The 11,996-nt window shown below is 34.2% G+C and overlaps 1 long non-coding RNA gene across 3 annotated transcripts; it reads right to left on the bottom strand.

Annotated features, from left to right (window-relative positions):
- Window positions 1-4,858: 4,858 nt before the first annotated feature.
- On the bottom strand, window positions 4,859-11,533 carry si:dkey-88l16.5. Of its 3 annotated transcripts, none has more exons than NR_170264.1 (4): window positions 11,457-11,533; window positions 8,650-8,936; window positions 5,477-5,555; window positions 4,859-5,378 (listed from the first exon to the last, which is right to left on the bottom strand). It is a non-coding gene; the product is annotated as a si:dkey-88l16.5 (long non-coding RNA). The 3 variants fall into 3 exon arrangements; NR_170263.1 differs by lacking the exon at window positions 11,457-11,533 and adding an exon at window positions 10,964-11,360; NR_170262.1 differs by lacking the exon at window positions 11,457-11,533 and adding an exon at window positions 11,103-11,360.
- Between the last annotated feature and the right edge of the window lie 463 nt (window positions 11,534-11,996).

Here is an 11,996-nt window from a genome sequence, read left to right as displayed (position 1 = left end):
CTTATCTGTTCCTCATCGCGGCGCCTTTATGTGATCACGTGAGTGGACGATTAGTCATTCTACAGAAACCACGTCCAGATTGGTATGGCAAAATGTCTTAAATTTTAAAAATTTAAATTAGACCACATTTGAATCAATTTGCTTTTAATTTTATGAAAACTTGGACCGGTTTTTATGATTGCTCTAGATATTATTTCAATATCCTAAAGGCTACCATTTTTGCCACTGGTGTTTACCAACATTATTCAAAGGTCCATATTAAGTTCAGCACATGTAGTCATAATTACAGGGAAAAAAACACGATTAAACAACAAATATGGAGCATGTTTGATTTGTTTTAAAGGGGGCCTATTTTGCAAAAAATCACATTTATAAGGGCTTTAAAGAAAGTTGCATGGCAACAGTCTGAATATAATCAGCTACTAATGGTAAATGTTTGTATTAACTTTGCTTTTTATAATCACACTTCATAAAAACTGCAAATCTGCAAAAACACTTCAACATTCTCCCTTTGTACATGCCAGTGGCGTGAATGAAGAAGTAAACCAGTCCAGTTCATCAAATCGTTCCTGACACTGAGGTGTGCCATCCCCCACCTGCTTTTTGTAGATACACATCCTCCCATGAGCACAGCAGAACTGATCCAGGAGCAAACATTGGTTAAAGTCCTAAATCTCAAAATCAGTTAGATTTTTACTCATGAATTGTGCATGCTTTACAGCGGTATGGACAGCCACATGAATGTGCAGGACACACTCATGCCCATCATTAAAGGGTTTAAAGACAACGCTTGGGTGGGTCCAGAGTTTGAGTTTTCAGTAGCCATAGTGAGACATCCATCCTCAGATCCATCACACCAAATCTCTCAACACACTTATATCCTTAAAGAAGTCACCTAAACCAAAGTAAAAAGATTGTCACTGCATGACTTCTAAATGTAGCCATATTTAGAGAAGTTCCTCAGGTAAATTTCACACTAGTAATTTAGGGCATGTTAAAAATCGTACGAAAAGTTTAAATGCACCCAAGATTAATTGTTATAAGAATGTCTAAAAGCATGAACAGTGTGAACCATTAATTAAATTTACTTCGGAAATTACTTTACAAACACTAAACCCCTAAAGTGAATTCTTTTAAAAATGATCTTCCTACAAGAGTACCTGTTTGGCCATCTGTCAAAACAAAAGGTTTCATCAAATCCATCAGGTATTTCTTGCCATTACAGAGACTAGTGGGAGGGACACAGATTAACCCGTCACGACAACACAGAAGGACTTTCACATTTCATCACCTTTGTTGGGTAACCCAGGTGAACCTGAGGACAACTCAACCACCACATCAAGGTTTTGTCAACAAGGTAAAGTTTAAAGGGAAGTCAGGCAAAAGGCATTTCATATTTAAAAAGGCAAAGAATTAACAGATTTATGAAATAAGGAAACAATTAGTAAGAAACTAATGATATATTAGTTAATTAAAGCATGTGGTCTTTGAACTCCTTAAGCCAGCGATGCACTAAGTTAACTTCAAAGTATTAGTGGCAATGAAATCGATCCGTGTTGTCACCTCGCATTGGCTGCGTCTGGTCCCGTCTGGACCCCAAAACCATGTGTGAACACATGTTCTGCACCGGAGTAAGCAGATGTATCTGCACCTGCAGGTGGCAGTATCTGTAGTCATTCCATAATGGGAAACCAGAAATAGTGCTGCACAAGGTACACACCATAAACAAGGCAACGTTTGCATACCATTTTCACAGTGACTCTCATTCAACAGAGGGATTCACTTATGCAAATATGCTTGATGCTCTGATAATTAATTTTCAGATGATTTATTTTCTTTGAATTGATACTAGCCTTTCGTGTATACAAAACACTCTTATTTACTTACATTTTGTTTGCTTTTTAAAAACACCTTTGAAGGTACAACATGTTTAGAAATTACATAGAATAAATGCATTTCCTTATCAAGCAATATTTACCTTGATTTTTCTTCAAGTGTTGTTGATAAAAATTTAAATTCCCTCCATCTTGAAGATGTTCTCAGATGGCACTATTCATTTTCATAGAAACCACATGAATAATCTTTCACACAAACTTTATAAAGCAACATTACAGTGTTGTGGTGGAAATTACAAATATACTGTGCGACAGCTATTTTTTCTATAAAAAAAATTAATTGATAATAGTCTCACATTAATAACTATAAAATATTGAACTTATTTCACTAGTGCTTCATTAAGATACATTAATAGATACCAGATAAATAATATTTTAAAATGTTATTTTCATTGTTGAAGTTTAAAACTCTGGGTGTGCGACAAGGTGAAAACAGTGATTTTGACTACTAAAAGGAGGTTGAATAATATGAAAAATATATAATAGAAAGCTGGTATTTTTTTAAAGTAGGTTTTATTGTTAGTTTGACAAAGAGAGAGGAATTTGAACAAAAATTATATCTATTTTTGCATATATGATTGAAGGACATACAAGTGCCAGTAGTGGAAGAATTACCCTTATGCTTGTACTCTGATTCATCAACCAATCCAAGTCAACATGTGGAGATCATCAAACAAACATGGCAGTAGCTCACAGATGGCCTGATGAAAACCAAACCAAACTCTAAACCAGGCCTAAACTACAGCCACAATGTAAGAGGATCAATCACACACTTGCCAAAAATTTATACACTTCTTTCTCGATTACACTGAAACATCCCTGTGAAGGAATCAGCATGACAAGAACAGGTGTGTTGGAGTAGTTACTGGTAATACGGTTTAGTTTTTAGAACATATTCATATTTTTTGAAAACAATCTCACCAGGATTGCACTGAAGTTCACTATCTTTTTCATCAGATCCATTCCTACAGTCCCTGTCTCCATCAGATGACTGTACCGGACACACTTATCCAACCTCATCAGAACCATAGTGAGAGTGGCCATCACAAACATAAGCCTTAGCAATACACTTCCTCCGGTCCTTACAGAGGAAGTCACCTTTATGATCAATAGAGTCAGATTACATATTTTGGTTAATGGCTGGAGAAGAAGAACAACTGGAGAGAAGGTAAAATAGACTATGATTAAAGGGTAGAAAAATAAGAAGGTGGTATGTCAGATATGGAAAAAGAACAAGGAGATCCATAAGGAAAGAAAGAGCAAGGTAAAAAAATGTGGAGAAGAACAAAATGTCACAGTAAATCTGTACTGGTACTTACCTTAAGACTTGTTTGGAGGAAGAATGGGAGAAAATTACACCTAAAACACTTTATCACTTGGTGTCCCTAAACGTCTTGTAAGTGTTGTGAAATAGAATGGGAACATTAAAAAGTAGTAAATGCTTTACTGTTGTAACAATTTTTGAAATGTGTTGCAAGAATAAAAAAAAACAAAAATCATGAAGAGCACACTTTTGTATTGTCTGCCATGAATTACAAGTCAACGTAAATTCAGAAATGAATACTTTCTTTTTTTTATTGCATTTTCTACATGTCCCAACTTTTTATGGTTTGGGATTGTAAATTTTTCAACCAAAAAACTAGACATTTAATGCATTTTCCCTTCTCAAACAACAATGACATTTTAAAGACTAAAAAAAAACCCAATAACTTTAAACAAAAGTTTCAAAATGCAAGTATGCCACTGCTATGGTTTTAATCTAATATCACCCAATTTGGACATATTACAGGTTAGGTATGTAGACTTGCGCAGTGCAGTACTTGTCCATTTTAAAAGGCAAGTGCAGACAAACAAACAGCAACAGTGGTTTTTTTTTTTTTTTTTTTTGCTGCTCAGGAGTTAAAAAAACTGCATTTACTTCACAAATATTACAACCAGTATGAGAGACATACACACACGGCAAACTTGAAAAACCCTCACTATTGACGGAATATGTTTTTGGATTGGCACAGAACACAGGAAGACATTAGCCAACAAAGAGTTTATCGTGATTTTCCTACAGGTACTGTTTACTATAGAGCTGACAGTGCCATCTAATTGGCTTGGCATAATACATTTTCAACAGCTTTCACAAATGTTTGTAAATGTGAATTTTATACAACTTCAAGAGTTCACACTTAGCTGATGATTGATTATAAAGCTTGTTTGGCACGCTGTCCCGGGAGAGAGCCCTGAGCTCATAAGATCCTCGAGCCTGGTGCTCCCTCCAGTTGCAAGACGAGAGGAGAGTTTAAGCTCAGGTAGATCTCGAGAACTCCCCTGTCATGGTGGCTGAAGAGCAAAAAGTAGGTGCTCTTTAAAGAGATAAGTACTTGGTTGTAGCATGTCTAGGATGTTGATTTGTATAAGTCTATAAACTTAGGCTGCATGTTTTTGGATGGTGGGAGGAAACCTACGCGAATACAGGGGGAACACGAAAACTTCGCACAGAAACATCAGCTGGTTTGGGAAAGACTAGAACCAAAGACGTTCTTGCTGTGGGGCAACAGTGCTAAGCACTGGGCCACCGTGCCACCCATCTAGGAAGGAGGAGGGGTGGAAGAGGGGGATTCTTCAAAACGAAGAGAGCTGTGATACGTAACTTAGGGTATTAATAGTAGCTTAGGAATCGTCTGATTGGTACATTGTCAATTGGATAATGCGGGTCCAGCTGAAAGCAATCATAAGCACGCGATCCTCTCGAAATTAGTTTATGAATAAACTTCACTTATAAAAAAGCCAGGGAATCTGTTCATTTAGTAGTTTTTCACTACATCATTGTCGTACATAGCCTCAATAAAAACATAATTAGCATGATTAAAGACACAAATTGGGAAAAATTAGATAAAATAATACTTTCATGCGAAAATGTATCACAAAGAACACTAAATCAGTCTGACAGTTTGCCTGAAATAAGACAAAAATTAGCAGTCATAAACAAATCTTTATTAGAAAATACTGTACAGAAAGCTTGTAATGTTAATATAAATATATCATGCACAGTAAACAGTTGTGTAATTACAAAATTAAAAGCAACAGAGGGCCTTGAGAATAGTGTGACTGTATATCATGAACACGTCAAAGAAAAATACTGATCCATCAGTCTACGAATCTCATCTGCTTTCAGTCATTCAGACTCTCCTGTCACGCATGACCTTAATCTAAATCCACAATAGCACTGAAATGCTTGGCATGTCTCAGCAACTAGTTTCTTTTATTTGAATGCACATGTATGGCCCCCGCAAGTACAGGAGAAAAATAATCCAAAAAAATCTTGTGAACTTTATGCACTTTTTGACCTAAAATACTTTTTGTGGAGTACATTCAGTGACACTTCTATTCTTCTAACAACAGCACAGCTCTAATTCATGCACAATGAATATAAATTTAAATGTAATGCTAGAATGTTCTTTCATGTAGCGTGTAAGAGATGTGTTGTCTGTACTGTTTAGAGAAAAAAAAAAGAGAACAAGTTATCTTTTTGAGGTCAAAGTTGATTTGAGTGAGAGCAATAATGATTTATGTGATGCAGAACGACATACCTTTTCTCTGGAATGACGCATTAAGACATGTCAATGACACTCTCTATTTCTTAACAAAGCTTGTTCAGCCGCCTTCTTTCTGTTGATCAAAAGATCAAATCAGTTTTGATATTTTGTCATTATAGCAAATCGACTCAAGCATCAAGTCCATAAACACAATTTAATTTCATTTTGCTTTCTTAAAATTTAAATTTCATAACATGTTGTTAGACATATAAATGTTCAAAAGCTTTTGTAGCCTGCCACTGCACAGTAAATGTTGTGTGGTGTAAGCATTTAGTAAAAACAAACTTATTTTCATTGGTACCCTATAAACACTTTGAGGGTATTTACATCCAAATCATGTAAACGGATGCATATGCATAAACAGTTTGCATATGTGCCTCTCACCTGTTAAGGGACCAAAAGTAATTTGACAGAAGAAGAATTATAAATCAAACTTTTACTTTTTTTTTAATACTTGGTTGCAAATTCTTTATATCCCTGGGTTTCATTCCTGGTGGTGCTCTGCCAGGCCTCTACCGCAACTGTTTTTAGTTCTTGCTTGCTCTTGGGGTATTTTCCCTTCAGTTTTGTCTTCAGCACATGAAATACATGCTCAGTTGGATTTTGATCAAATTGACTTTGCCATTGCATAACATTCCACTTCTTTACCTTCAAAAACTCGTTGGTTGCTTTTGAAGTATGCTTTGGGTCATTCTCCATATGCACTGTGAAGCACAGTCCAATGAGTTTTGAAGAATTTGGCCAAATATGAAACTAATACCCTTGTGAAGGGTGTTTTCTTCACCAGGGAAATAATTCTTTGGTTATCCACCACAGTGGTTTCTGTGGTTTTCCAGGTTTTTTGGTGTTGCTGAGCTCACTGTTGCATTCTTTGTTTTCAAGAATGTTCCAAACAGTTGTTTTGGCCATGCATGATGTTTTTGCTATCTCTCTGATGGGTTTTACTTTTACAGCCTAATGATGCTTGCTTGACTGAGAATGACAGCTCTTTGGATCTCTTCAGTTGACAGTAAAATATTTCAAATGCAAAAAGCATACTTGAAATTAACTCTGGACCTTTTATCTGCTCATTGTAATTGGAACAATGAGAGAATAACACACACCTGGCTATGGAACAGCTTAGAAGCAAATTGTCGAATTGCTTTTGGACTCTTAACAAGAAATAAATAATTGATTTCTGCTCTCTTCATTAGTTTCAAAAAACACAGTTTTTTTTATTTACAACACTTTCTTAACAACAACACAAAAGCAACATAAAACCTTACACATACTGCACCTTGGGAACAAAATAACAGAACATTTTAGCGGTATTAAAATCGTGATTTTTCTAAACCGTAATTAACTTTAAAACCGGTTACCTTACCATGAGGCTTGTGTATGTATGTATGTGTATGTGTGTGTATATACACACACACACACACACACACACACACACACACACACACACACACACACACACACACACACACACACACACACACACACACACGAAGTGAGAATTATTAGCCCCGTTTATTTTTTTCCCCCCAATTTCTGTTTCATGGAGAGAAGAGGTTAGGGTATTTGAGCAAGTTATTGTATAATGATAGTTTGTTCTGTAGAATATCAAAAGTGTTTTTTAAAAAAATGTAAAACTCTAGCCAAAATAAAACAAATAAGACTTTATCCAGAAGAAAAAATATTATCAGACATACTGTGAAAATTTCCTTGCTCTGTTAAACATAATTTAGAAAACATTATATATATATGAGGTCATGTTAGACTTTCTCATTGTCCGTCATTTTGACGGAGAGGGTTATAAAAATTCCGTCATAACCTATTATTGATCGTTATTTAATTTGCAGACTTTCTGATCGCTTTTTTCATTCATATTTTAATAATGAACTTGCACAATGAGCATAATAGGCTAAATTATTCATTTATTTATTTGTCAATTGAACAAAAACTTTTATCTGCCATAACTCATATCTTCCTCCTGCGTTAACCTGAACTGGGTGCTTGCCTGTGCGTAATCAAACGCATCAAGGGAGACTGATGCAGAGGCAGTTGTCATTCAATTCTGTGTCTTTGTCTCGGAAAGTTGACTTCTCGTAACCAAAGACCAGGATAATAGCACCACTACAGCTAGCGTTTTGTAGTTAAAAAACATTTCTCCTAAGCTGTGATCAGAACTAATTTTGCTGGATTCTCTGAATGTGGGATTTCACGATCCTGCAAGCACTTGTTTCACAGGGAAAAAATACTAAAGCACACGCTCCTTCTGCACCAGGGGCGCGGCTGCACCCCTAACCCCTCTGCGTTTGGTAGTGCTCACAACGCACTCAAAAGCACCTGACCACCTTGATTGGTTTGTAACAGCTGTCGGTGACTGAGGACTTCCTCTTTTTTTCCCTTTATTATTAATATCACAACTATTTGGCCTTTAAAGAAATTTCTCACAGTCAGCTGCTGTGACATTTTCGCAACTGTACGCAGCGGTGACAAAGAGACAAAACAAGGACAATCGCCATCAGCTGGAAAAGAGTGGGAATTTTATTTAGCTACAAATTACAATTGATCACCCTCAGCATAATCCGTCAAAATGACAGATCACATTCAGATTTTTCCGTCACTGCTGAAAAAAAATCTGTCAATGTCTGTCAAATATTCGGTTATTGCGACCTCGGATATATATATATATATATATATATATATATATATATATATATATATATATATATATATATATATATATATATATATATATATATATATATATATATATATATACACATATATACATATATATATATACACTAGCATACATTAATATTAGGATATTATTAATTTGAATATTTGCACAACTTGACATTGGGCAGACGTACTGCTTTAAATATTAACAAGCAGTTATGGAAGAAATAATAAAGACTTTTTATTATTTTATTATAGAGAGTATAAATTTGTTTAGGAGTCATATATGTATGGTCTATATAATGGTTTTGATTCATTCTCTGATGATATCAGTTTACTGGCTTGGCATATAATGCAGAAAACAAGGATTGTCTATAGATTTTATTCAATTGGGCAAAAAATGCAGATCCCATCACTCTTTATGCATAAACTGCCTTTAAAAAAAAAAAAAAAATTCTTAATAAATTCAAAAGTTATTAAAAAATACAAGGTCTTACCTCTTTTTTGCCTTTAGCTTTTGACAGAAAATTGCAATGGAAAATAACAGGACAATGCAGAAAATGGTGACAGTCAGGACGCCGAGAGTGAGAGGGACAACCAGAGTCTCATTGACTGTTTCCTGACAGGTTTCCCCAGTATATCCCAGCATACACTCACATACAGGCTCATCATGCACCAACACACAGCTGCCAAACTGACATGTGACATCAGCACATGCATCCGGTTGTCGAGACGCATTGCTATCTTTATCCAGCGGACTCATGGCAGGTACAGACATGCTGAACTATGAAGCAAAAAAGAAAGCACACAAAATCTGCATAAACAAATGTTGATTCAAGAAAAAAAAAGTTGAAGTTCAAAAAGTTTACAAAATCACCTTTGTTGTAGCAATGTCTAGGCATGGGACTATAACTGGTTTCAAGGTATACCACGTTTTGGAAAAGTCAAGGTTTTAAAACGTTCAAAGCTTTCTGCAATATCGTTTCTAAGATATGTGTACATTTATTTTTTTAACAAGTTTTTCACAACGATTTTAGTAAGTTTTTTTAGGGCAACAAAATATTCAGCAATAAAAGGAACATCAACATCAACTGTTACAAAAAATTATGGGGAAAAGTTGATTTTAACCCAAACATTTAAAAATAACTTATTTTGGATCAATAATAAAAATACCTTGACACTGAAACCATGATATTTTTATCCAAGGTTATCATACCGTAAGAATTATACCAGCCCATGCCTAGCGATGTCGCAGACAAACCATTTTAAAGTTTAATTGTTTGTCTTGATAGAGACAGTTTTGTAAGTTTCCATAAAAAAAAAATTGTAATTAAAGGATCTTTGTGCCACCATGTTAGTTAAGACGACTTATTTTTTTTAAAGTAGAGATAAGGAAAAGTAGGATAACCTGGGAAAAAAAAAGAAAAAGAAAAAGTGCTCTAGGAAAAGTGAAACCAGATAGAAGTAAACATTTACACCTAAATGCTTTTCAGGATAAATTAGTAATTTCACAAGCCATAGAAAACATTTTATTATATCACTAAAAACAAACAAACAAAACACTTAATAGACTGAATAGACAAAAGAGGATATTTATTTTATGATTTGCATTTTTAAATTCACAATGAGATTTACTATAAGTCTGAGTGAAATAAGAATTTTATGGTAATTGCAAATGCATTTATTCAACCACAAATTAAATTAAAATACCTTTAAAAGCTCTATCTCTCTCTCTCTCTCTCTCTCTCACACACACACACACACACACACACACGTTTATATACAGTTTATTTTTTCATCAATTTCTGTTTAACGGAGCAATTTTTAACATATTTCTAACAAAATAATTTTAATAACTCATTTCTAATATCTGATTTCTTTAATCTTTGCCATGACAATATTTATATAGCATATATACTATTTTTACACTAATAATATTTATAGAGTATATAATATTTAATTAGATGTTTTTCAAGATACTTCTATACAATTTTAAGAGACATTTAAAGGCTTTAGGTTTAGATAATTGGGTTAACTAACTATGCAGGTTAGGGTAATTTGGCAAGTTATTGAATAACGATGGTTAGTTCTGTAGACTATTGAAAAAATATATAGCTTAGGGGCTAATAATTTTGACCTTAAAATGGTTTTAAAAAAAATTGAAATTGCTTTTGTTCTAGCCGAAATAAAGCAAATAAGACTTTCTCCAAAAGAAAAAAATAATATCAGGCAGCAGTGAAATTTCCTTGCTCTGTTAAACATCATTTGGGAAACATTAAAAAAAAGAAAAAGAATTTCAAAGGGGGTTTAAGCATTCAGATTGCAAAACAACTGCCTTCTGTTTGAATATGTTTTAAAATGCAACAATGTTGCCACATTTATTCAATTGAAAGCATCCTTGCATGATAATTATTTTCTTGATAGGTATTCTGAATTACTTCTACATTTTAACCCGTTGAATAATATTAGATTTTATTCATTTTCCTCATTTGATCATTTTGAGACTTTTCTAAAAAGGGTTTTTGATAAATAGCTGTAAATTGAGAGCCTATGCATTAAGTATTATTAAACACAAATTATTTATAAAAGAGGTGATAAAATAAAAACTAAACTTTTATGGAGAGATAATCTAATTATTTTAAAGCAACTTCTAAAAACTATTTAACATGTGAAGGAATCTAATACACAAGTCCTTAAAAGTTGTGAAAGCACATCATGGCATTTTATGAAAATGGACCCTTTGAAAGAAAAAAACAACAACAACTAAACTTCCTAAGCCACAAGAACTACAGCAAGGGATCAAATACTCACAATTTTGCCAAAGTCAAAGGTGGAAAACAGTCAAAACCAAAACTGGAATGCAAAAATGTAGGTCCCCAGCTTACAATACACAAATGTATACAAATGAGTAAAGAGAGCTGAAGAAAGCCCAAGCAGAAAACAGACCCACCCTTTTACCACAGCACGGGTAAACTCAGAGAAACCGGACTCCTGCTGTTCTGTACCACTTTAGCTGACAGAACAAATAGGGACAGGTAAATATAGCAGCAGTAACAGCAATTAAATCACTGTTGGTTGTGTGTATGTGTTTGAATGCGCGCCATGCGGCCGTCGATAAACAGTGAGCTCTAGGTTGTATTCCAGAAAGCTGGGTTAATTTACCATATGCTAAACTCTGAACTCTCGGTTAATTAACCCAAAACCTGCTTGCCGTGAGTATGTCGGTTCCAAAACAGGTGATAAGAGTTAGTTAAATCAACCTCCTGAAGATAACCGCGGGTTAATGCGTTCACAGTGCATATACCTGAAGGCATTTTTAGTAGATAGCCGAATTCAAGAGTCATCATAGAAAGTCACCATGAGAAAAAAAGGCAACGCACTTTACAGAGGCGGAGTTGGAGGTTTTAATACTGGCGTACGAGGAATTAAAGCCGATTATATATATAAAAAAAAAAAAAACAGTAAACATCTGTATTAACGAAGGAAAGAAATATAAGATAATAAATAGATAAGAAAAATATTATATAATAAGAGAAAATTCAGTAGTTAATACAATTTGCCACCTTTTATTGTAATGAAAAATTAAATATAATTTTAACATCCTTTTAAAGTATGTTGTTTAACCATTCATGCATTTAATTTTCCTGCCATTAATTTATTAAGGCCACAATAATAATGAGTAGTAATTATAGAAATTAATCCTTCTGGAGAACTCTAGAAGAAAAGTCAAAAATTAAAAAGTCAAAATTAAACAGAAACATTCTCTTAAAAAGTAATATTTGACTACTGAAGCTATGTATTAAATACTCCAGAATATTCTTTGTCATGCAGCTAACAGAAAGGA

The sequence above is a fragment of the Danio rerio genome, chromosome 10, assembly GCF_049306965.1.
Source record: "Danio rerio strain Tuebingen ecotype United States chromosome 10, GRCz12tu, whole genome shotgun sequence".
Taxonomy (NCBI): domain Eukaryota; kingdom Metazoa; phylum Chordata; class Actinopteri; order Cypriniformes; family Danionidae; genus Danio; species Danio rerio.
The sequence above is the reverse complement of the archived record's forward strand: the minus strand, read 5'-3'. Positions and strand labels throughout refer to the sequence as shown.